The 25,553-nt window shown below is 43.0% G+C and overlaps 1 protein-coding gene across 1 annotated transcript in view; it reads left to right on the top strand.

The window, feature by feature from the left end:
* The window catches only part of DGKG (diacylglycerol kinase gamma), a 155,960-nt gene that overhangs the window by 72,390 nt on the left and 58,017 nt on the right, over positions 1-25,553 (top strand). The gene's annotated exons all lie outside the window — the stretch shown is intronic.

Raw genomic sequence — 25,553 nt, forward strand, 5'->3', positions numbered from 1 at the left:
CTGAGAACATCTTGAAATTATATGTAAGATATTGAATATATTTTTCTAGAAAGAGTGTCTGTAACTGTCAGGTTCATGAAGGGACTCATAACCCTCACATGGTTAAAAGTCACAGTTCTGAGGCCTCTTTGAATCCTAAGAGGCATCAAATTATGACTCAACTGTTGGGGTTTCAGGAAATTCTTTCCCAGTGGCCTCTCTACACAGGTTGTTGCCAGGGAAGGTTGCACAAAACTAAGTTATGTTCCCTGGTGGAATGGCTTTGTTAATGGAGCGGGAACCAGACCCAGGGATGCAGGAAGATGAGCCAAGTGTGATGGGCAAGAAAAGAAAGACCTTTAATGGCAGAGATGGGGCTATTTTTGGTACATTCTACTTCCTAATCATTGATAGGCTAATTATTAATTGCTAATTTAGGTATGTTATGAAAATTATCATCTCATTGTTGGCATAAACAACAGAAGAGAGATTTAATTCAACTGAGATTCTAACATGTTAGTGTTCTAGGATACAAGGGTAAATAATACATGGTCCTTGACTTCAAGGAATTCATAGTTTAGCAAAGAAGGAAAAATAATCCTCAAATATTTTTTACAAAATGATTTCACATACAAAGAGGTTACATTTTGAGGGTCATATAGTGTACATAAAGTTGTATAGTATAAGACACTTATTAATGGTTGTATCTGAACATTGCTTGTAAATGAATTGTTAAGAGTGTAGAAATAGTGTTATAAGGGAATCAAACTAAGAACTGTTATTTTTTGAGATCCTCTACATGCCAGGTGATAAACTACATTCTTTAAATACATTGGATTATTTAAATCCCAAAACCACCCTACAAGGTAAATATTAGCATTTCCATTTTACAGATAAAGGAACTGAGGCTGGGAGAAGGCAAATCACCTAACCGAGGTTATACATCTTTTTAAGCAGTGGTGCTGATACGATTCTTTCTTTTTAAATTGAGATATAATTGACATAAAATATTAGTTTCAGGTGTACAATATAATGATTCAATATTTGTATATATTGCAAAATGATCACCACAATAAGTCTGATATGATTCTAACCTAGTCCTAATTCCAGAATTCAAACTCTGTTTACTGCACCTACTGTCTCCCACAGATTTCATTTAGCAAACACCTATTGTATATCAAACACTCTCTTGGGTACTTATTATACATGATCTCACTCAGTGCTCACAATAACATGCACGAGTATGTGCTACTGTCCCCATTTTAGAGATGAAGACATTGAGACTAAGGAGGGTGGAGCTTTTATCAGCTTCATCCACCTTTATGGATTGTTTCTGTGGGAAAATGCCTGCTGAGTTCTAAAGGGGGACCACAGGTACACCACCCACTCTTACATGGTGTGGTACAACTCTTCTCCCCATCTCAGTGTCCACAGCGAGGAGCAAGACCAGCTACATGATTTGCATGGCCCAGTGCCAAATGTGGGGCCCCTTGTTCAAAAATTATTAAGAATTTCAAGTTGGTGACAGCAGAGCATTAAACCAAGCCCAGGGCCCTTCTAGGTGTGGGACCCCATGCAACTACACAGATCTCGCTTCCGTGATCTGGCAAGGAGAGAGGAGTTAATAAAAAGAAGACACATTGGCCAGGGCTCATAAAGTGGGGAGTTTGCAGTAAAGGTGAAAGAATGGAGGAAAGTGTGTTTCAACTAGGGGAGGAAAGAGAGGAATTATCAGTCCCCCAAACGGGTAGTAGTCAGTATTAGCAGATGAACTGAGGATGCCACTAAGTCTTCCAGATACCCAAGAACCAGTCCTCCATGAAGTTTCTGGATTAACTCTCTGTAAAGGTTTTTGTATATATGGAATATATACATAAAAGCTATCTAATTCCAGTGTCACTGTTAGTGAGTGTCCAGAAAGAGAAGTCTAACTATGGAATTTTTTCGTTGTTGGTCAGAGACTCAGAGCACTTGAGGAATGTGTTATCCTAAACCTGTTGAGTGCCATCCACTTGAATATGTCCCTCAGCAGTTTAGGCTGTGGCAAGATATTTCCTGTTAGGCCGTTCAAAGGGACCGAAACAGTGCTTCATTCCTCCCAGAAGCTGACCACCTTTCCCAAAGGCCCTTGGGTAATTAACAGGCTCTGGAGTGTTAGCTTTCTTGGAGCCAGGCCCATAGAGTAGCTGATGAGGGGTTCCCTAGAAGCTCTAATGTAGGCTGAGTCCTTAAGAGATTGGAAATACATCTTGCAAATAACTAAGCACTTAGTAGATATTTATAGTATGAGGCAGCAGGGTATGGTCTAAGTTGGCATCAAAACTTGGCTCTGCCACTTACTAGCTGTGTGACCTTGGGCAAGTTACTTAATCTCTTTAATCCTTTGCTTCCTCCCCTGAAAATCTTGCAAGGTTGCTCTAAGTATTTAATGAGATCATATGTAAGTTCATGACACATAGTAGGTTCTCAATAACCATTTGTCATTGAATGTTGTTGAATGACAAGCATGAGGAAAGCATTGCCTTAAATTGCCAATAAAAGGCTTTTCTGATGGAGTGGCAAGTGGGATTCAGTTATTGTAGGGTCTTTGCTTCATTGACATGACATGGCCCTTGAACTGAAAAGTTGGAGGGCAACTGAAAGTTGGAGAAGACCCCAGCTATGATACATTAAATCTGTCCAAGTCCGTCTCTTAGGGGGTGGGAGGATGGCACCCGTTAGTCAGGATTGGGTTAGATTCTATAGGACTGGAGCTATAGAGAAAATTCCTGTCACTGGCTCCATGGGTATCCAAGAGGCAGAGGTTTGGAGTCTGAAGACCAGAGAGTCTGAGTCCAAATGCCAAGTCGAGGGTAGAGGCAGGATCGAAGTAGGAGGTCACAGACCCCAGCTGACATGGTAATGGGAGGAACTAGGGCCATGGAGTACACAAATGGTGGGTAGGTGGGTGTCCCAGAACAGTCAGACACCGGAAATGTGACTACCCCTCCTTCATTGATGCTCATTCCCCTCACCCACCCAACACCTCTTCCCCCACTTTTGGTGAACACAGAGATGTTCTGTAGGAGGTGAAATAGATCAAATCTTACAACTCTGGAAATGAAAGGGCCTCCTCTCTTGAATACCTGTGGTATGTTCTGCAGTCACAGCATAAATGGTATCACCATTTACATAAGATTTTCTTTTTTTTTAATCTAAAAATGAAACCATTCTAAGTTATTCTTTCCAGGAGCCCTGTGAGGTAGCCCAATGTTACAGCCCAGATGTTTGACTTTCCTAAAGCATAAAGGGATGACAGCAGCAGATACAGAGAGTTACAATCCTCGCCATTGGAGTCTTCATTCTGTGCCCTGAATTGGGTTTTGCCTCTCCTCATCTAACACCCAGCACTCCTAGGTACCCAGACGTCCAAGCTGTCTGCACCTGTTTCCCTCTATATATCAAACTATTTTTTTCAAATATTTGGAATTCAGAAAAGCCCCAAATGAAGTTGATTGTGGCATTTTCTATTTTTATTCTTACTCCTTGAGGTATTTACAAAGGAAATGCAAACCTTATGCTTTGTGTTCAAGTACCTCTGGCTCTTCAAGTCAGTTCTGACAGAACAACTTACTTAATTACTTGAGTGTTTATATACTGGCCCACAAAAATGTTTTATCCCTCACCCTCCCCACCTGTCCTGGGGAGAGATGCAAGAGTAAAATGAATGAAGTATGTGTTCATGTTTTTTTCACCAGGCGTTCATCATTACGCAACTGCAAAGCCCAGGTTTTTTCTTGGCTGTCTTATTTGTTTACAGTCAGCCCTTGATTATTTGCAGAAACGAGGGAACAGCACCACAAATCATTTAAAACTGTGGATGGTCAAAGATTTTAGGAGGCTGTTATTAATATTTGTGTGCAGGTTTCTCTGCCTTAAAGAGTCACAATATTTTAAATAATATGATGAAATCACATTGACTCTTAACATGTCCTTCATTTTCCTCCTGGCTCCCCAGTCCATGTTGGAATGGACAGCCGAACTTCTCAGACTGAAACACAAGCAGCCTGTATCTCAAGGCTCCCTACAAAGTTGATGGTTCCCCAGAAGTGTTCCTTACTGTAGCTTACCAGGCCTTTTTTTCTAGCCCCTGCCAGGCTAGAACAAGAACGATATGATTCATGTCAACAAAGAGTGGAATCAGTTTGTGATACTATCAGAAGGAACTTGAAAGCAAGCTATGTTTTTAAGTCTTTATAAGGCCAGATATCAATATTTATTGATTGATTGATCTCTGGAACTGCTTCCATCAAAGAGCTCAAGATGTAGAATATAATCAAGTTCAGAAGAGTTAAGGTCAGCATGATAACCTCATGAAAGAAAATCAAAAGGCAAATTCAAAGTGAGGTAGGAGCTGGCTAGGTCTTCAAATGGGTGTTGACAGTCTGGATGCTTTCCAGGAGGGAGAGATCGAGAAAGTGCTGGAACGTGAAACCATGTCTTCTAAGGAAGGGCTGAGTTTTGGATTGTTTCCCAAGAAAAGACTTAGGGAGAAATGATTAGTGGCCTCAAATATTTGAAAAGTGTTTCCATAAAGGAGGGATTGGGTTATTTTGCATGGTAAGTCAATGGGAAAAATGACTGGATGGACCAATTTGAGCCCCAAATAAAGGACATCAGTTCCACCAATTAGACCCATCCTCAGTGCAAGGGGCTATTGGGGGGAAAGGGGTGGTGAGTTTTCACATTTTATGCTCAGGCAGGTCTGGACAATCATTTGAGGCTCCAGTGGAGCCAAATGCCCAAGAGTGCACGTTCTTATTAGAACCTGGGTTCAAATGCTGGAGTTGTTACCAACCACTTACGCGTGACCTTGACCAAGTTACTCTTCTAAACCTCCATCTACTCACCTGTAAAATGGGAATAAAATACTACATTAGTTCCCTATGGCTGCTGTAACAAATTACCACCAATTTAGTGGCTTAAAACCACACATATTTATTAGGTTACAGTTTTGGAAGTCAAAAGTCTGAAATAGGTCTCACTGGGCTAAAATCAAGGTATCATCAGGGTTGCATTCCTGTCTGGAGACTCTGCGGGAGAATCCATTTCCTCACCCTTTCTTGCATCTAGAGGCTGTCCACATTCCTTGGCTTGTGCCCCGCTTCCTTCTTTAAAGCCAGCAATGGCCCATCAAGTCTTTCTCACATTTCATCCCTCTGACAGTCTCTCGTCTGCCTCCCTCTTCCACTTAAAAGGACCCGTGTGATTACACTGGACCCACTCAGATAATCTAGGATAATCTCCCCATGTCAAGGTCAGCTGACTGCCAAATTAAACTCCATCTGCAGCCTCAATTGCCCTTTGCCATGTAACCTGACATTTTCATATCCACAGGTTCCGGGGATTAGAACATGGACATCTTCAGGATGGTATTCTACCTACACAAGTACCTTACCTTGTAGAGTTATTTTGAAGATCCAATGAAATAATGCATTTAAAGTGTTTGTTACAGAGGCTTGGCACATCATTGCTAGCTATTATTATTAATATTATTAATATTATTATTATTACAAAGACAGATCCTACATCAGATAATAGTAGTATTAGATGACTCAAAGGCCCTTAAAACTCTGAGATTTGATGATTCTCTAAGAGGACAGATAAATACCTATTGGTAATAGGGTATGAGTCATCAATGTAGCAATATATGGCATGTTTTTTCTTCATTTATCCTAATAAAGCTTTTTCAATAAAATGCCAATACATTTATCATTATATAATTTAACAATACATCATCATACAGTATGATTACATAGTATATTGCAATATCATTATAAATAATTTGTAAAGTTCAGAAAAGTTAAAGTAAGAAAAACCAATCACTCATAGACCTATCAGAAACACAATATTGCCATTTTGGTGCATTTCAGCAGTTTCTTGATATACATATTTTAAAATATTTGTGATAATATGTTTTTATAAAGTTGTATGTACTATTTTTAAGCAACTTTTCTTTATATAAGTAATTAAGGCTTATTGTAGAAAAGTAAATCATATTGTCCCCCCAAGAAATAAACACTTTTAGCATTATAACGTATTTTTCTTCAGCACTTTCACTGCACAATTTTATTTGCTTGAGATCACAGTGTATACACTGATGTAAAACATTATTAACATAGTAGCAACTACAGGTTATGGAAGGCAAATGATATAAAGGAGCTGACTGGAGTAAGTTTATCTGCAGTGGGAGTTTTAGTAGTCTTTTCCAATTAAAAAAAAAATCCCAATGATTTTGTTCAGTCAATATGAGAGTTTTAAAGATATCATTACTCAAGTCCCTTTGCAAGTGAAATAACTATTCGATATGTTATGTAGCTCTACTTTTGCGGAGAGTAAATAGAAAGATTTGATTCTCTTAGCACAGTTCCCAGTCCTGTATATAGTTTTGCTGTATCTGAAAAAGACCAGTTTGTGTTTCTTGTAACCATCAGAGGTAGCAAGAGTTGCCATCTGAACTCTGCAGTGGCGTAGTTTTTTAAGCAAGCGCGACTATCAGGGTGTTTATTCAAGTGCTTAGAAAGGCGGTATTCCCAATATAATCAGCATTGCTACAACTCATACAAACAATAGCAGCCATCATTTATTGAATGCTTTCAAGAATTTCATGTACATTTTTTTTTTTTTGAGTTTGAGAATTACTTTTTTTTCTCTTGAGGAAGATTGGTGCTGAGCTAACATCTGTTGCCAATCTTCCTCTTTTTCTTTTTTTCTCCCCCAAGCCCCAGTACATAGTTGTATATCCTAGTTGTAGGTCCTTCTAGTTCTTCTATGTGGGACGCTTCCTCAGCATGGTTTGATGAGCAGTGAGTAGGTCCCCGCCCAGGATCCAAACCAGTCAACCCTGGGCCGCCAAAGCGGAACGCACGAACTTACCCACTACACCAAAAATAGGGCCACCCCCCCATTTTTTTTTTTTTTTTTTTTTTTGCTGAGGACGATTCACCCTGAGCTAACATCCTCATGTACATTATTTTTAACTGGCACAACTTTCTAAGTATAAGATAAATATTATTGATCCATTTTACAGATGAGAAAATTGAGGCTCAGAGAGATTATGCCACTTGCTCAAGAACATACAACTAGTTAGCAGGGGAGCTGCTATTCAAACCTAGGTCTGTCTGACTCCACAGCCTCCACCCATCCTGCTACACTTCCCTGCCTCCCTGAATGCCCAGTTTGGTGCCCTGGGACCAAAGAAGCACCCAAGAAAGAGACCAGAGAAGAGCCACAGAGAAAATTAATGGGACCCATGAGGAAACTTTAAATACACAAAAATCATTTTTTTTTTCCTGGAGAGGAGAGCAGAGAATGTATTGGCAATGGGCCTCAAGTGTGTGAAGGATTCACAACAGGAAATAGTAACCACACCTCCTTATGCTTCATCTGGGCTCAGGAAAGAATGAGAGGGGGAATGTGCTTCTACAGTGAAGAATTGCCATTTGGGATGGGAGGAAGAATCTGCTGGCTTGGAGACATATTTAAGGCTAAAATGAGTTATTGAGAGAAGTTATGGAATGTCTTGCAAAGGTTTCTAAAAACAGAAGATGGCCTCATTCATCTGGGATGGCTAATACATCATCTTCTCTAAGCCCAGGAGTGAGCCCAGGGCACCCACCAAATGGGAGCCCTCTGCCTCTCTCCCCACAACTGACTGGGTGTCCCCCATGAGACCTCTTACCTCCTTTGTTCCTCAGTTCCCAACTGGTCCCCAAGATGGCCTGTCCTCAGGATTTCCTCAGCAGCCCCCTGGCCCATCTTGATGCTTTTCCCTCTCAGGCCCACCCTACCTGGAGCTGTCTGTGCTTTTTGTCCTGTTGCTGCCACACAAGAACCTGCTGCCACAACTCATGTCTCATTTTATAGAATTTGAAGTCACCTGATTTGCATTCAGCGCCCTTTATAAAATTCTCCTCCTCCAACGCCATCCAGTCTTATCATTTTCTTCCTCCATTACTCTCACCTCCCCCACACATGCCCTTAACTCCTCAGTCTAGTATGATATCTCCTTCTGGGGCCTAATCATCACCTATTACTAGTGGCAAAATGCGGTCCAAAATATTCTGAACACTCCCTACCCAACCAACCCCAGCCTTGGCCTCTATTTTCTCTTAGAATCCAGCTACAAGGTTTTTGAGATATTTTCTCCCACTTTGATTTTTCCTCTTTGTCTTCTATACAGTCATTGTTTTGGTGCTAAACTGTGATCTCCCCACCTCATTCTTAACCTTGCTCACTCAGAGAAGGGTCCAAACTCTGTGTGGGACCCACCGACCTAAAACCAGAAGGGTGGTGCCGAGCGTGTTCCCTCATTCAACCAAAACACTTTGAGCATCTATTTTGTGTTAGCGTCATGTCAGAGCCGAGAGGAAATACGGATTTCCACAGCTCCTGTTTCCAAAAGTGCATGGTTCTCGCTGGGAAGATGAGCTTGTACAGAACCTATTATCAACTGGATTAATTTCCTAGGGCTGCCATAACAAATTACCACAATCTGAGTGGCTTAAAACAACAGAAATTTATTCTTTCACAGTTCTGGAGACTAGAAGTCAAGGTGTCAGCAGGGTTGATTCCTTCCCCAGGCTCTGAGGGAGAATCTGTTCCATGCTTCTCTTCTTGCTTCTCGTGGTTGCCAGCAATCCTTGGCATTTCTTGACTTGTAGCTGCCTCGCTCCAATCTCTGCCTCCGTCTTCACATGGTGTTCTCCCTCTGTGTCTCTCTGTCTCTGTCCAAATTTCTCTCTTCTTATAAAGACACCAGTCATTGGATTTGGCCCACCTTAATCCAATATGATCTCATCTTAACTTGATTACATCTGCAAAGACCCTATTTCCAAATACAATCACATTCACAGGTACTAGGGTTAGGACTTCAAGATAAATTTTTGGAAGACACAATTCAACCCACAATACCAACTCTCCCTCAGACCCTCACAAAGGAAGAAATACAATATAATATGGTGAGCTTTGTTTTAATAAGGGGACATGAATAGTGAATGTGTTGTGGGAGCGCCTGAGAAAATGAGATTAGACTTCAGAAAGAAGTTTACATTTGAGAGCAAGCTTGAGAGAGGAATGGGAATTCACCAAGGAAAGAAGCAGCTGGGTGCATGCTAGGAGAAGGGAAGCAGCCTGGGCAAAGGACAGAAGTGTGAGAGCATGCTGGACATGAGAGTAAGGCAAGCAGTTCCAAGGTGAGGTAGAAAGGCGAGTGGGAGGGAGCTACAGCAAGTTCTTGGTCCTCTGCCCAAGAGTTTGCACTTTCTCCAATGGGTGAGTGAGTGGACAGTGAGACAGTCCCTTAGCAAATGGTTTTGGAATAGATCGATGAAGGAAGGAATTATCTTTCAAAGTATTTCCAGAGCCAAAATTTCAGGGCTCCTAGAAACACTAGGACCTTTACATACTGAGCCTTGCTGGAGTGTTCGAATAGTACGAGGTGTAGGTTGAACAGAGACCCAGGGAGAGAGGGAAAGAAGTGACTCCCAAGAGGAAACAGAAAGGAGAAGCGATGTCAGGAGGAGAGAGAGAAGGAGAGCCAGCTCTGCCAGCCTGGGGGCGTTAGTACATACCAGGGCCAGAAAAACTATGGAACCAACCACACAGCTTTCTTACAAACCCTGAGCTTTGATGCATGGTATCTGGTTGTAGAAGTAGAAATCCATGTTGAAAAAAAAAATCACATGACATTCTCTCTTCCTCGTCGCCACGATTTCAGACTCTCTCATGCGGAAGTTGACTTAGGTGGCTTTTAAACTTAGCTTTAACGTGGTTTTTGTTTGGTTGGTTGGTTGATTAGTTGGTTGGTTGTTTTTAGCTCCAGAGAACAGAATATCAGAGTTTGTTAACTCTCTATTGTACTTTACTAATTAGGACTTGGGGAAATTATTGTCCTTTTGCATAGGGGCGTTTTTGTGACACAACAGAGTTCCGCTCTGTATTTAGAGCTGATGTGATTAGCATATTCACTCCGATATATTTTCCTTAAACTATTCACACTTGCACGTTTTCTTAAAAAGAGATTGAAAAGCAAGATGGAAGAGTAGTAGATATTCTCAAGAAAGATTCAAGTGATTACTTTTAATTCCTCTTTTAAATCAACACTTACTAAAGAAAATTTTAATGCACTTATTATTTGACCAAAGCAAAGTTTGAAAGCTGCCTTTTGCTGTACTTTTCAGGACACTCGTAACTCTCTTTAGTGAAATAAGTGAATTATCTCTCAAGAAACCCTGGGCAAATGGCTTTACAACTCCCTATGTCAGGCTGTGTCACCCTTAAGTGAAATGTAGATACTAATCCCTGGGTTTCCATGCATTCGAAATCAGAAGAACTGACTTGCAGCTCCCAGCCTGTCTCTTACTTAACTGGTATCCTTGGGGAAGTTACTCACTTCTCTGATTCTTAATTTTCTGGTGTGTAAAATGGAAATCACAACGATCTCACAAGATGCTCATGAGTATTAGAGTAGATAAATGGATTTGAAATGTTTCAGATGTTGGTATCATGCTATTAATTACTGCAGGAATTTGTAAGGAGAACATGCGGCAGTATATGAGTGAGTACGTTGTAGAATCTCTAATTTAAATCTATAGTGTTGATTCTTATTTATAATAATAACTTATAGAATCTTACCTTTGGGCAGGCCTCTAGGTTTCAGCCCCCTTCCCAGTATAAGCATATCTTCTATAAACACCTCTCTGAGGGGGGTCATCAAATCTCTACTTTGAAGATTAGAAATCTCTACTTTGAAGATTGTGGAATTGTTTAAATTTTTTTTTTTTTTTTTTTTTTTTTGCCCTTACCACTTTACATTTTACTAAGAAAGCATTTTCTGGATCTTTTAATGCTCTTGAATCAAAGAGGGGCTCTCTTCATTTCAAGAATGTACTTAAACCCTCAAATTGCTAAAACATCAGCGACTTACATAATTGCTGAATATTCATGTTTATTGAACCTACACTGAGATTGAAATTCCTCACTGTCTAGTAACAAAATGTTTTCTATTCTGTTGAATGAGGAGTCTCTTTAATCTTGAAAGTGGGCCTTTTTGGAGAGCATTTCAAAGTGTCAATCAAGCCAAGTACCCTACCTTGTCTTTGAACTCAATGAGCTGAAAGTGTGTGTGTGATCTCCAGCTTTGGGTTACCGCAGGTCAAGAGGGGGTAGAAACGTTGTGGACAAATTGAAACCCCAAACTGCTGGTCTTAGTGAAACTTTTATTGGCGCTGTCAACACAGAGCATTCTAATTAATCAAGTTCTCCCTTTCCTTTTCTGTATCACCTTGCCCTTGAACTTGGGCAGGGAGAGGGATGGAGGCTGCTCATACTCAGGGTTTTGGCAGTCATGTGAAGGGCTGGGGTGAAGATAATACAACAGGATGCCCTCTGATTTGAGCTGATGGCCTGGTTCATGATTTGTACTTTTATTCCCTACCCAACTGGTGATGAGTGTACTAAAGAAACATGAAATAGTCAACAGTAAGTCGATGAGTTAGAAAAGAAGAGATTTGAGGACTGGATAATTTGTCCCTTAATAATCAAGACTTGATAGTATAATGTTAACATTTACAATAACCACCTGTTAGTGCAAAGTGGAAAATTCAGAGGAAAGGTAAACATGAGCTTAAGTTACTTCTCCAAGTTCATTACTTGGTGTTCCATGATTGCTGAATAGTTGATAAACCTACAAGGTTGTGCCTGATTTATAAACACAGAGAAACTGAAAATATTTTTCCCCAGAAAATGTGGACTTGGGACTACATTTTATTTCTGTGCACATGATCTTTGCAAATAGCAACAGCTTCAGCTCTTACCCTGCTGCAGCTGGTCAGCCCTTGAAATCAAACACATATTAGGACTCACAATCAAAGGTACCAACAGCTCAGGTGGGAAGGATCACATTGGGATGGAAGTGGGGGAAACGTTTTTGAGGCAGCATCTAGGAAAATTCCCAGGAGGGAATTACAAAGGTCTATATGAGAGGTCACAAATCCAAATGCTAGCAGAGGCCAGGCAGTTAATGTAAACAAGGGAAGTGGGTGGATATGAGGCTTTAAGGAGTGGTGGGGACTCTAGCAAAGTGGAGAGCATGTGCCTTGTGTTATGGGAACAGCCAATATTCAGCTCCAGCCAATTGTTGCCAGGTTGGAAAGCAACCTAGTATTAACAGATCTAAATTCTCAAGAGAAGCTGGGCTCCAGGTGTGTACATAAAATCTTCCAATTTTAAAAACCACTGTGCAAGTCAAATAAACACACTTCCAGGCCTCATAAGATCCGTGGGTCTCCAATTGTCACACTAATGCCCAGGAAATATAACCCTAGGGATGGGATGGGGGCCAATTATTTATTTTTCTTGCTTGACCTTGGTCACAAATTATTGGTGCTGAGAATGAGCCGGCTTGAGGAAACTTAAGAGGCCAGTGTATTTGCGTTGATGAAAGGTTCCTAGATGTGCTAAAAGAAATGATCCAGAATGAAAAGGGACTCAGACGGTCAAAGAGAACATAAAGCAAAATCAGAGTCTGGTTTATAAATAGACATAACATGAAAATAAAGAGGAAATGCCCAATCCCTGTTTGGGGAGAAAAAATAAGAATATGAGACTATACCCAAGGAGGATAGATTTGGACCTTCTGGAGAAGGGAAAGCAGAACAGCTAACAGACTCATCATAAGGTTTGATGAGAGCCTATGGAGATAGCTGCCCAGGTTGTCTTCTTCAAGCATGCATCAAAGTAGCATTGGTTAAAGTGCCTTCCATGGGATGTGAAAAAGAAATTCACAGGAAGATGGAGGAGGAGGAACTCAATATTTATAGACACTTGGGAAAGTCCAAGTTACATAAATTTCTTTTTTGTACAATATTGTAGAGCCTTTAATATAGATTCTAACCTATTGAGACCTTGAAAAAGCAGGGTAAATATTTAGTTTCCCAAATTTACTTGACCACAGAATCCTCCTACACCAGAGCATCTTATGAGACCAGTATTTTGCTGAATTCACATTGGTAAAACCCCTGCGTTAGAGACAAAAAGGAGTGCACTTACTCATAAGCCATAAACTATTTCTCCCTCTGGCTGTGGGTGTGGGGGCAAGTCACACCTCCAGGAGAATCCTGGTGAGCATCTCCAGCAACTCTGGTGTCTTGGGTAGGAAACTAAGGGATGTAGGGCAGAGGCAATGCTCTAGTCTCTTCCTCCGCCATGAGTCATAATTTTAGAAGAAAGAGGCACATATGGGGAACACAGAGCTGGTTGGTCTGTAGCTGATCTGAGAATGACTGTTCTTCTGGACCATGGATTTTGGTACTGGAATGACAGGCACCTGGCAAGGCATTGGGAGCTTGTCAAATAAACCAAGAGGAAAATTTTTGGCCAGAGACTTGAAGACCAAACAGGAGAGCTTTAAAGTGAGGTTTAAAGGGGATAAAGTAGAATGTTCACATGAAATTCTAAAATCACAGCCCACGGAGGGGCAGCAGGTGTGAGCTAGAAATAAGAGGCCTGGCAGAGGTAGTGCCAAGCAGCTCTCCCAAAGAACTGGCAGGGAGGAGCAGCAGGGTCACATCCACAGTGAGGACATGTTTGCCAACTGCATAGTGAGGGGGCAGAGTGAACAGGTCGTGTTCATTAGGGGAAAAGAGCAACCTCCGAGATAGCAGAGATTGCGTGGGGTAGACCCATGACCTAAATACCAGGCTAGGTGGGGGGCAACAAGGTCACATGATTGCAGTCACTGAAATGGGTGTTATGAGTGTATACACAAGGATAAGAAGTCACAGACGTCAGAGTGGAAGCAAAGCCGAGAGCATATGGATGAGATTTTCAAAAGGGCAAAATAGAAAGGATTTGCTGGCGGTGTCTACTACAGTCTTCTCAGGCAGAGTGAGGCTCTGGCTGATGCTTTCCTATTTAAGATTTTTCAAACTGGCACAGGCAGAAGATGGAATAGGGATGGGAAGGGGGTATTTACCCAGGCATCCGCCCCATCTAATGAATTGTTGACTTGCCTTGCTAACAATGTCATGACTTAAAAGGTAGAAGAAGCACGGAGGGAATGACTTACTCTATTAATTCTGACAAGGAAGCATCCAACTGGTTGATGGTGTAGAAGGCACAGGAAACTTAGAAGGAATTAACCAGATCATCATGTAGTCTTATGATAGCAAAAGGAAGAAATATGAGGGATCCTTACACTGTACCCTTTACTACCCTTCCCACCTCTACTTCTCACTGCCTCTGGCACCTCCAGTCCCATCCTAATAAGAACTCCAAGGCCAGTGCCGTGGTGTAGTGGTTAAGTTCAGTGCGCTCCACTTTGGCAGCCCGGGTTCGCGGGTTTGGATCCTGGGCACAGACCTACACCACTTGTCAGCCATGCTGTGGTGGCAACCCACATACAAAATAGAGGAAGATTGGCACAGGTGTTAGCTCAGGGCTAATCTTCCTCAATGAAAAAAAAAGAGGAAGGTTGGCAACAGAGGTTAGCTCAGGGCAAATCTTCCTCAGCACACACACACAGAAAAAAAAAGAACTCCAGCCCAGTCTTCAGGGTGGCCACCAGGGATTTTAGGGGGAAAGAGTCACCATGTTTATTTCCCAGTAAGTTGAGGAAAGCAAAGATTCCCCAATCTCAATTCAGCAGGAAAGACAAGCCACTTGCATTTCAAGTTGGAACTCAGAATCTATGAGGCCACAAAGCCAGTTTTATACATGGCAGTGAAGATCTGTTGCACCATGCTTTGAGTGTATATCATATGACCCGTATATACATTTTCGATTTATATTCCCAACAACCCCTGCAAGGTAGGTAATATCATCCCAATTCAAAGATGAAGAAACTAAGGGACAGAGACTAAATAACTTGCCCAAGACCACATGGCAAGTAAGTGACTGACCTGTGGCTTGAACCCAGGCCTTTCTGGCTTCTAACCAGAGCTTCTTCAGCTCCACCAAGCTGTCTCCAAAACTAGACACTGGATACATAATGGGTTAGTTGGCTCTTAGAGGTTAGCCTGGGAATCCAACCTCAACATAACAGTGTTTCTATGGGGAAATGTGCTCAGAGTGACAACAACCGGCTTAACCAAGGAACTTTTGTAACCTGACCTATCATAAATTGGGTGCTGCCTCATGCCCAGAAAGGCTGGTTGTGAGAGGGAGAGACTCATTCAGCCTGCATCCCCTCAGACGTCATGATCCCATTCCAGTCTAGCTTTGCATTTTCAAGGAACAACAGTCTCAAATGCAACTACAAAATAACCACCATAGTACCTCTCACAGAAGGTAGATGTGAGGATCACATGAGGGGGACCCTTTGGTTTATAAAGCAGCTAGTGCAGTTCCAGCACACAATAAACATTGGCTAAGTGGGGACTGAGATGATTCCCAATAGCTGGGGGCTGAGCTGGAGCGGGAGGGATGGGAGAGGGACGGCTCTCTCGGGACCCATTTGGCAATTACAGTAGGGGGAGAGTGTGGGCCTGCTTCTGGGGTTGCCTCTGCTCACCCAGACAGTTCCTAGTTTCTTGGCTTGGTTGGTCAGAACTCAGGAAGTGGCCTTTCTCAGCAAGAGCTCAATTCCAGCAAAGTGGCCCACCTTCTCTAGGCATTCAGGGCTTATGATCTAATCAGCAGTCCTCGCCCACCTGGGCCTTAATGGTCCTCGCCTGCCTTCAAATACCAGCTTCCTGGGCTGATGGATGCCTGAATGCTGGGAAAGCCTAGTTCAGAATCAAAAAGCTACACGACAGCTAAGCAATCATTACAGAACCTGAAGACACACATACCCATCTGCCTCTGCCCCACTCCCTCCAGCATGGGATTTCTTTTTGTCCCCGTGTTTGACTTGGCTGTCTGAGAACTGTGAGAGCCAGCTTATTCAGGGCCCTCTAGCCTCAGCCGAATCGGCCTGAAGGGGATTTTCTTTCCACGAGTAAATCTTCAAAGGGAGAAAGGATTGCTAAGGAGCAGCCAAACTCTGTGAGATTTTTTTTTTTTTTTTTTTTTTTTTGGTGGGGGGAGGGAGCTATTTTCTCTGGCAAGGACAGATACTGACTAGAAAAACACCCTGGAGACTCAGGCCCTCGGGAGAGGAAAACTCGAGCTGCCTCACCAGCTGTCTCTCCTGAGGGTCACCCCCAAAGAGGCAGGACCATGTGGTGGCATTCACATCATTGCGGCAGTTCTCAGGTTGGGCTGTGGGGCCTCAGAGAGACCCCGTGGCCTCAGATAGGCAGTGTCTGTGAGCACGCTCAGCTTCCGTGGCTCGAGAGAATCAGAGAAGCCTCTCAGTTTCAGGCTGTGTGTGTGCCCACTGGTGCACACGTGTGTCCCCGGGTGCTGCAGTGGGGGAGGATCCCATTTCAGACTTCGGCAGACTTTGTGCTGGAGTCCTGCCCTTAGCAGGAGATATTGTCAGGGTCAGACAGAATTTGGGAGAGCTATCAAAGGAGAATATGTGCACAGGCCACAGAAACAAACTGTCTTATGTGGAAGAGAAGGGTCCCTGTTCAGAAGGAGTAGATTCTTTGGAGCCAGTCTTACCCTGGAAGGGGTGGAGAGGCTGCTCTGGACATGAGGCCAGTGGGTTTGGCTCTTTGCTATTTTGGGGCAAGAGTAGAGACCAGAGACCAATAGGGAGGCCCAAACCACAGACTGCAAAGAGTGCCAGAGGGTGCTGAGCAGCCAGAGCCGGGGTCTCGTGGCCATGCTGGGATCTCGTGGCCATGCCCGTGGCCTGAGTGGTAGATGTGAGCAAACCCAGCTCACAAGCATGAACGAGAATGGCCGGCAGCTTTGCAGTCACCAACTCTTGTGGCTTTGGCTGACTTTTCCACTTCTCTCAGATGCCTCTGGGGCATAGCAATGGGGGCCAGAGGGAGTGGGAAGGTAGGGTTTAAGGACTGGAAGTCGGGAGCTGGGGGTTGAATTCCAGCTCTGCACCTCCCAGCACATCAAGGACTGGTGTCAGTTCCCCAACCTGTGCCGTGAGAAGGCTGCTATGGCTTAGAAGAGACCCACCATCCGGAGCTGGCACGGAGTAGTAGTTCTGCATGCACCCTTTTACTATCAAATAGTGCACTATTTTTGTTCATTCCTCATCACCCCTCACATGGGTGCCATATTGAATAAGATTTCTGTCAACCAAAAAGTTGTTCTAAGTAATAATTTGTTTTGCCATTTTTATTATTCAACATCCATTTGCCATTCAGCCAGTGCCTCTGGTTACCAAAAGGTAACCAATGTAATTGATTTAATTCCATTCCATGTCAAAAAAATTTTACCCACTAGTTAGTCTATGCAGTCTTTATTATGAGTAAATGCACAAATACTATTCCACATTAAGAAATGTTGACTACTTTTATCCTTTGGAAGATTCCTTGGAACCTGTGATCCCCTGGCTGGGAATCCCTGGACCCCAAAATCCCATTAAGTGCAAACAATCCGTCATCTGCGATTTTACAGGTAATTTTTCACACATGAAAATGACTTAAGACGTGCCTTCATAGGTTATCAAGAGGATTCCATATTTATACTATAAAATACCCCTAGGCAGGTTTCTCTCTCCTTTCTTGGTCTTTTTTTTTTTCTTTAGCCCCTTCTTGCGCTCTCCCCTCACTTTTGTTCCCCATGTTTCTGCCCACCCCCTCCTGTTCTCTAGTCTCGAGTCCTTCCATCCATTCACCACCCTAGATTTTCTGAGTGCCATGAACACCAGTCTTGTTTCGAGTATGGAAAAAAGCCAGGGAATACCTTGCCCCTTGAAGCTGAAATACACAGAGCCAAGACAAATCTGTTGGCAGGAACAGCGGGCACAAGAGTCACACTCGGAGAACAAAAACAGCTATTTATAAAGCCTCCTTCCTGATCGCTGGGGGTTCGCTTTCCCTTGACCAAAGGGGCTACTGCCCCTGCTTGGAAAAGATTCCTCCATCCACAGCTCCGTGCCTGAGGGTCACCGAGTGCCCATTCCAATGAGCAGTGAGAACAGGGGACAGCATGCAGGGTAGATTAGATGTGGTGACAAGCTCTCTGATGGGCCAGGGCAGCTGGGTGTGCGGGTGACACAGATGGCCCCTGCAGCACCTGTGAGTGACGGTCACGGGCCCCTTACAGGACTCGACATCCTGGCCTTAGAGCCAAGCCCACCTGCCTTGGCTGTTGTTTTTCTTTCTTAAATCTTTGATCTAAACTTCCGTTAACATAATTACTAAACTTCCAAAGGCACTTGGGATTCAAATAATGTAAAATGATAACAGAGAAAGTATTCTCAATGTTATTACTAACATTGATCATTAAATTACAATTCAGCTCAAGTAGCATTTGCCCTTCCTGCATTACTATCATACCTGTTTGGTTTTGCTAGATTATTATTTACATTGGTAACCTGACACCAGTCTACTGTCTTCAGCAGGAGTAGCAATCACACTACCACTAACCCAGCAAACCCATAAGAGTATGGAGTGAGATCATTTGTTTTGTTTTTCAGTTGAGATGAACCTTATGAAAATTTATAATTAATGTACCCAAGTAGCCTTTTGGCTAAGCATAGTTTTCCCCAGGTGTGTAGTTTTTGGCCAATACAGTGTTCTTTTAAAAAGTTGAATTAGTTGCCAACTCTAATAATCAGGAGATTTTACATAAAAACACATATTTCTGGCTTCTCTCTAAAAAATGGCAGCTCTGGCAATACTTGGGCCCATCCTTCTACCTGGCGGCAGTTGTGGGGCGCATGGGCCCTCCCACCCTGTCCTGTATTGTGTTATCTCCACTTGTTCAGGGAGCTTAAAGAAGCCTTAGAAATCAGCTGTTCTGAGCCCTTCAATGTAGGATGAGGAAATTGAAGCCAGGAGACCCCAAGTAACTTATGGTGTCACATGCTAGTGTGTATAGGAACTGGGGCTGGAAGGCAGGTCTCCTGCCTGCTGGCCTAGCATGGCCTCCACCACTTAATTCTGCCTCCACAGCACAACACAGAACACCATCTTGTGGGTAGGATCTGTTTCGCCGGCTGACACAGAAGCCTGACTGTTTGAGTCATGACCCACTCAGAGAATCTGATTATCAAAGTCCAAACCACAAAGAGGAATACCTTCACTTCAAGGGCTCCTATTTCTAGAAATAGCTGTAGTGTCCTCTCTGGAGCCTTTTAAGCCCAATGAAATGGTTTCATGTTTTGATGACTTCAAAAGTCCATCACTCTTAAAACTTCTAGAGTATCAAAAAAGGGCCATCAGAGGCTCGTTGCCTTTGCTGGTAAAAATGCCCAGCAGCTAGCTTGGTTTTACTTGTGGACATCCTTGAAAACAGGCTATTCGTAGGCTGTCAGGATAATGACTAAATCCAGCCCTAATTTGCTGACAAATATAAAAGAACATTTTTAATTAGTCTCATTTTTCCCTCATCTGTCAAATGAAAAGATTCAACTAACTAGTGTGCAATCGATGTTATTTTTCTTATAAAGCAGAGGGAAATTGAGAAAACCCAGAAATAGAGTCAACCCACGTGTCACTGCTGCTGTTTGCCACTCCTCCATGTGACTGAAAGTCCCCTGGAGCCCAGATTAGGGTCTTCTGCCTCAAGAACGGGTTCACCTAGGTAGTGTAGAGCCTGACAGTGACCCGAGGAGTTTCGTGGACCTGGAAATCAGCCTCAGACAACTGGTTAAGGATTAGTCATCTCCAGCTGAAAGGTGATTATGAGAAGGAAAGAAATGGTGGGCCAAAAAAAACTCGGGAAGAGAGATGCAGAAAAAGCATTCCAGAAGTCATTAAAACATTGTTGGTTTTAGTTTCTTCAAAAAATATTGGCTGCCTGGGATCAACCCCCACACTGCTCCTGCCCCTACCCCCTGGAGCCGCTGGGGGATGAGTTTCCTTCCCAGTGATTGTGTCTCCTAGCAACAAGAAAGAACAGTTAGTGAGCACTTACCATGCATGAAACACCTGCTCGGGGCTCTGCGTTTTGCCACTAGAGCTTTACGACTTTGTTGGGTAGAGAATAATAGTCCCATTTTGTAGAAGAAGAAATGAAGGTTCAAAGAACTTAAATAAGCCAGAAAGTGGCAGAGCCAGGCATGAACCCTAGCCTCTCAGATTGCAAATGCCATGTTCTTGGACAACTGAAGGTGAAACAGACAAAAGCCAGTCAGTGTCCATGCAGCAGCAGCAATCCTCCAGTAAGGGCTAAGAGTAAAATGGCTAGAGAGACATCCTCAAAAAAGAAGAAACACTGGTATTCACGCTCTCTGGTTGGCAGAGAGAGTGGGGGCTGCGTCTCCCACCTCAAATTATAGGGTATCACATGCCGATAGGCTCTTACCAAAGGCTTTGGGAAGGTGCTGGTACTGGTAAAGGAAGAGGAGCAAAGGCAAGATGAGACAGAGGAGAATTCACTTGCATCTGTGAATTTCCTTATTTGTAGCAACAGTAGCTATTCATAGGGGTTCTTCTGAGAGTGGAAAGAGATAATATATGTAAACTGTTTAGCAGAGTGCAAAACCAAAAGGCCAAACCCTTCCTGACAGAGGCTTTCTCTACCTCCAGGTCAACAAATAACCTGTCAGCACTCCCTGCTATACAGATCTGCTCTGACAGTGTAGACAGAACAAAGACTCCAGATTACTGCTCCCCAGGTGTCTTGGTATGCAATGACAGTAGGCTGGGAGTATGGTTTCCTTCCTGATCTCATAGCAGCTGAGAAAAGGGGCAGCCAGTAACCTGCAGGGAACCTTGCCTCAGATCAGCCTGTCAGTGAGGTCCTTGGCAACAACACCCCAACATATACAAAGAAAGGTTCTGTTTTATCTTCTCTTATGTCACTTGGCCTGAAGCCAACCTCCACCTCAGGGCCCACCATTAATGGCTGACCTCAGTCCTGCAGGGCCCTGGGAGCCATCTTTACCTGATCAGCCTTTATCCCAATAGGAAGCTCTTCCTGTCTCTGTCCCTACCCTCATGGCCCCTCCTTTGTACATTCAACCATTTTGGTGGCTGGGACATAGGCAACCAAAATAATCCCCGTTTATATTATCTCAAATAAAGGCTAGTGGCTATTTTTCTGAGTAACCAGATAAGTGACCTTCATTAGGAAGAGAGTATTTTGATTATTGACAAGGCATCAGGAGCATTCAGTCAACAAATTTTTAATGTGTATAGGGGATGAGGGCTTTCTATAGACCAAGACCTGTTCTAGAAGATTTTACATATCTCATTTAATTTTTACAACACTCTGTGAGTTAAGTATTAGCCCATTTTATGGGTAAAGAGGCTTAGAAAAGTAAAAACTTTGCTCAAAGTTACACGACCCATAAGGGCATTCATCATTGAACCCAGGGCTCTTTGATTCTGTTCTGGGTCTCTGCATTAGGTAACACTGCCCTGTCTTATTATGAGTGGCTGAAAATGGCCCATGTTTAACCTAAAGTGAGAGGTACCTAAAGTGCAATTTATGTTTGTCTCCCGGCTTTCCCTGTTCCACTCTATGTTGGGAATGGTTCAAGGGCACTATTTCTGCCTCATTTCTGGGTGAGCTGAGACAAGAAAAGGTACAGGGCATCCTAGGAGCATCTGGTTTTGCCAGGAATCAACTCTAGTCTTCCTGACTCTCTGAAACTGTGTAGATTCAAGACCAGGAGTTTCTGTGACAAATCTGATTCACGCTCCTCTAGAACTCCCCTAGCCACTGGGAGCTGGGAGGGCCTGACAATCTTCATCAGACAGCCTTTCCTAGAATGTAATGCAACCACTAACATCCCAGGCCCCGAAGCGCATCCGTTTAACTACCTGGCAAAGGAGAACCACAGCAGTCTAGTAAGTGAAATAGGAGCGCACAACACCACACTATACAATATGCAAACACATCCTATGATGGGGTGGCAGGGTAGCAGAGCACAGGCTCTGAGGTCAGACAGTCAGGGTTGGGTGCCCCCTCTGCATTTACTTGCTCTGCAACCTCAGGAAAGTTACTTAACCTCCACAAGTCTTAGTTTCCTTATTTGTAGCAGCAGTACCTACCTCATACGGTTCTTCTGAGAACTGAAAGAGATAATGTATGCAAAATGTTTAGCAGAGTGCAAAACTAAAGGGCCATGGGAATAGAATGTATTCACTTCTAACTAAAACGTCGCTGAGGTAAAAGAGAAGAAATAAAAGTTCTTAGATTTTGAACACATAGTCTCATGTGGCTCAGAGGTCAAATGTTAGCACCTTGGTAAAGCTATTAAAAGTATATAAACTTTATGAGGGCACAGGTCCTGCCTTTAATATTTATCATTTATCTCCAGGCCCTACGCAGTGCCTTGCCCGTAGTAGGGCTCAGTAGATATTCTGTGGATGGAGCAATGGATGAATGGATGAATGAATGCATGGATGGATGGATAGAATGATGGATGGGTGGATGGATGGATGGATGGATGGATGGATGGATGGATGGATGGGCCAAAAAACAAAAGAGCTATCCTTAAATTACAAAGAGGACTGCCACTGGAGAATTGATCTCCTGTGCCCCTCTCTCAGCGAATGGCACGTGTCATCTATCATGCCGTCTAAGACAAAAACTTCCGTGTCACTTTGTCTGCTCCTTCTCACTCACTCCTTACAACCAACCAACCCTGTCAGTTCTACCTCATAAATTTTAGCTTGTGAATCCATTCTCTTTTCCCAAACTCTACTGTCACTACCTTTGTTCAGGCCCTTCCCAATTCTCTCTTGGATTTCTACACCACCTCCAAACTATTCTTCAGGCCTCCAGTCTGTACCCACTCCTTCCAATCCACTCTCCACACTTGGGACAGAGTGATCTTTAAAAAGCACAAATCTGATCAGGTCACTACTGCCACCTGCCTACCACCACCCCCACTTAAGGATGGTCCATGACACACTATGGACTTTAAGATAAAGCCCAAACACCTCAGCATGGCATCCCTAGCCTTTATAATCTTGCTCCTGTCTGCCTCTCCAGCCTTACCTGGCCAATCCGCACCCCCCTTGAGTTCCAGGTCCCCTCCAGCAGGTTTATGTTCTTTCTTGCCTTGTGCTGTTGCTTGGGCTTCTTCCTCTGCCTGGGATGCTCTTCTTCCACCTTCTCTGTTCCCTTCCACATCCTTCAGAACTCAAGCCTGGTATCACCTCCCTAGGATGCTTCTTTAACTGCCCCTGGCCCACTAAGAATTGGATGTCCCTCCTCCTAGGTACTCCCAGTGCTTAGTCCTTAGCCCAAGACTATGGTCTGTTTCTTTGTCTGTCCTCCGCAGGTACCTGGCTCATGGAGTCCTGTGTTTTGTTCTTCATTGTACCTATTACACCCCCATCTAATCCTGGCATAGTGAATGTTTCTTGAATTGGTGAACACTTTGTCTCACACCAAACAGGCACTTTCTCAGAAGCATATTCACAATCAACATCACATCTTTAGACAATTGTGTGACCAGACAAGATAATTAACCAAGGATTAAGCTGTGGTCTATGACTCTGGGCAAGTCTATTAGATTAGAAATGTGGGGAACATATGTTTTTAACCAAAAGTCAAGACACATGATCTGACAAATATGATCACACATTTTTCTGTCCCAGAAAAATTTGAATATATAATATCTACGGCTACCCAACCTGATCTGTCATTTTTGCCTTACGACATTATCCAAATATGCCAACTCAAGACATTGAAATAATAGCTACTATGTAAGTAGCTAACATTCCTGGTGAGCTTACTATGCAGCAAACATTATAAGTGTTTTGCAATCATCTCATTTAATCTTCTTAACTACCCTTTGAAGCAGATCTTTTTATTATCTCCATTTTACAGAGAAGCAAATTGAGGCTTAAAAACTTGCCAAAGGTTACACAGCCAGCAATGGACATCTAACCAGCAATGGACAAGTAGTCTGTTTGATACTCTCAGTCATTCTGCGAAACTGACCTAACCATGACCTCTTAACCTTATTAGATCATCAGAAGAGCCACTTCTGGGCAAAAATAGCTTGTGGCTTCCGGAAATTTTTATTAAAACTCTAAATCTCCTGGCAATAACTTTCAAAAGTCATGATTCAGACCAGCAGTGATATTTGAAAATGGAATCACAGTGCAGGTCTCCTGGTTACAGAAATGCTCTCACTGCCGGAGAGGAATGCTCAGCCTTGACATTTACGACAATCTGTGTTTTTCCTGTTACTGGGTCTTTTGCCATCATTGTCTATTGAAAGGCACTGACCCTCATTCTTTCCTCCCTGAGAAATCCTCTTTCAAGTTTAATCGGTCTGTCCTCTTCCTTGGTTATCATTTCATTGGGATCTAGAGCAATGTTTCTCAAAGTCCTGACAACTGACCACCTACATAAAGATCACCTAGTCACTCATAAAATGCATATTCCCGGGCCCCATCCCACAACTATCACATAGAATCTCTACAGATTGAATCCCAGGAAGCAGCATTTTAATCACATTCCCCAGGTCATTCTTATGATCACTAGTGTTTCAGAACCACAAATGTAGTCTCCAGATCCTCACAACTCCAAGTGTGACCCCTGGACCCGCATCAGCAGCTTGTTAGCAAACAAGGAAGTCTTGGGTCTCAATCCTGAACTACCAAATCAGAATTTGCATTTTAATGAAATCCCCAGGCAATTTGTCTTCACATTACTGTGCACACAGAGAACCAGTGATTTAGAACAGTGTTTCCTGATATTTTTTCATACCGTGGCATGCACAAAAAACAATAGCATTTGTCTGGCATACAGGTGAGAATGCCTGCTGTGACATCGGGGTTCAGCCTGGCCCCATGAAGGCTGAGGAGGTGGGTGTCTCAGGCATACCAGTGCCGCAGTGCACTGGTTGAGAAGCACTGGTCTACTTAAAGAACACCCAGTTCCTCTAACTTTCTTCATAAGACATAACTCCCTAAATCTTGCTCCTTTTTACTTCCTTCATCATTTATCATTTCTTTTCATGTATACTAAGAGTCGGAAAGGCTACTTCCCAATCAACCAGATCTTAGAAATCTTCATGCAATAGAAGAACACAGTCTCATCTTCAAGCTCTAGGTGGACTCTTTCAGAAATGCAGAAAGAAAAGTTGTGTCTGTTATTTTGAAGAGTCATCTGCTATGGCCTAAAGAATACTAGGAAGAAATAAAAGCCTTCTTCCTTCTGAGGAATGCTCCTTTCCTCTTAGTCCACAAATCTGAGGACGGATGATTAGCAATATGCAAGGTGGCTTCCCTTCTCCTGAAGAAGGTGCCAAGAAGAATGTGATTTTGTTTAATCCTTCCTTAGCAAAATCTGCCAGCTTATAAACTGGACAGGTGTCCCTTCTCTTCACCAGCCCCTGATAATGGGACAACAGTTGGGATGGAAGGAATGGAATACCTTCAGAAACACTTCCTGGTGAGACCATCTGATCAAAATGACCAAGTGTCGGAATACACCATCTGACTTGCAAAGCCCCCAGCTACATGGGAACCCCATTGTTTGTTTTTTTCCCTGCTAAGGGTAATGCTGAAAATTTTTAAAACTTAAAATGGTGAACTCTTACTTTG

This window comes from Diceros bicornis, chromosome 15 (genome assembly GCF_020826845.1).
Source record: "Diceros bicornis minor isolate mBicDic1 chromosome 15, mDicBic1.mat.cur, whole genome shotgun sequence".
Taxonomy (NCBI): Eukaryota; Metazoa; Chordata; class Mammalia; order Perissodactyla; family Rhinocerotidae; genus Diceros; species Diceros bicornis.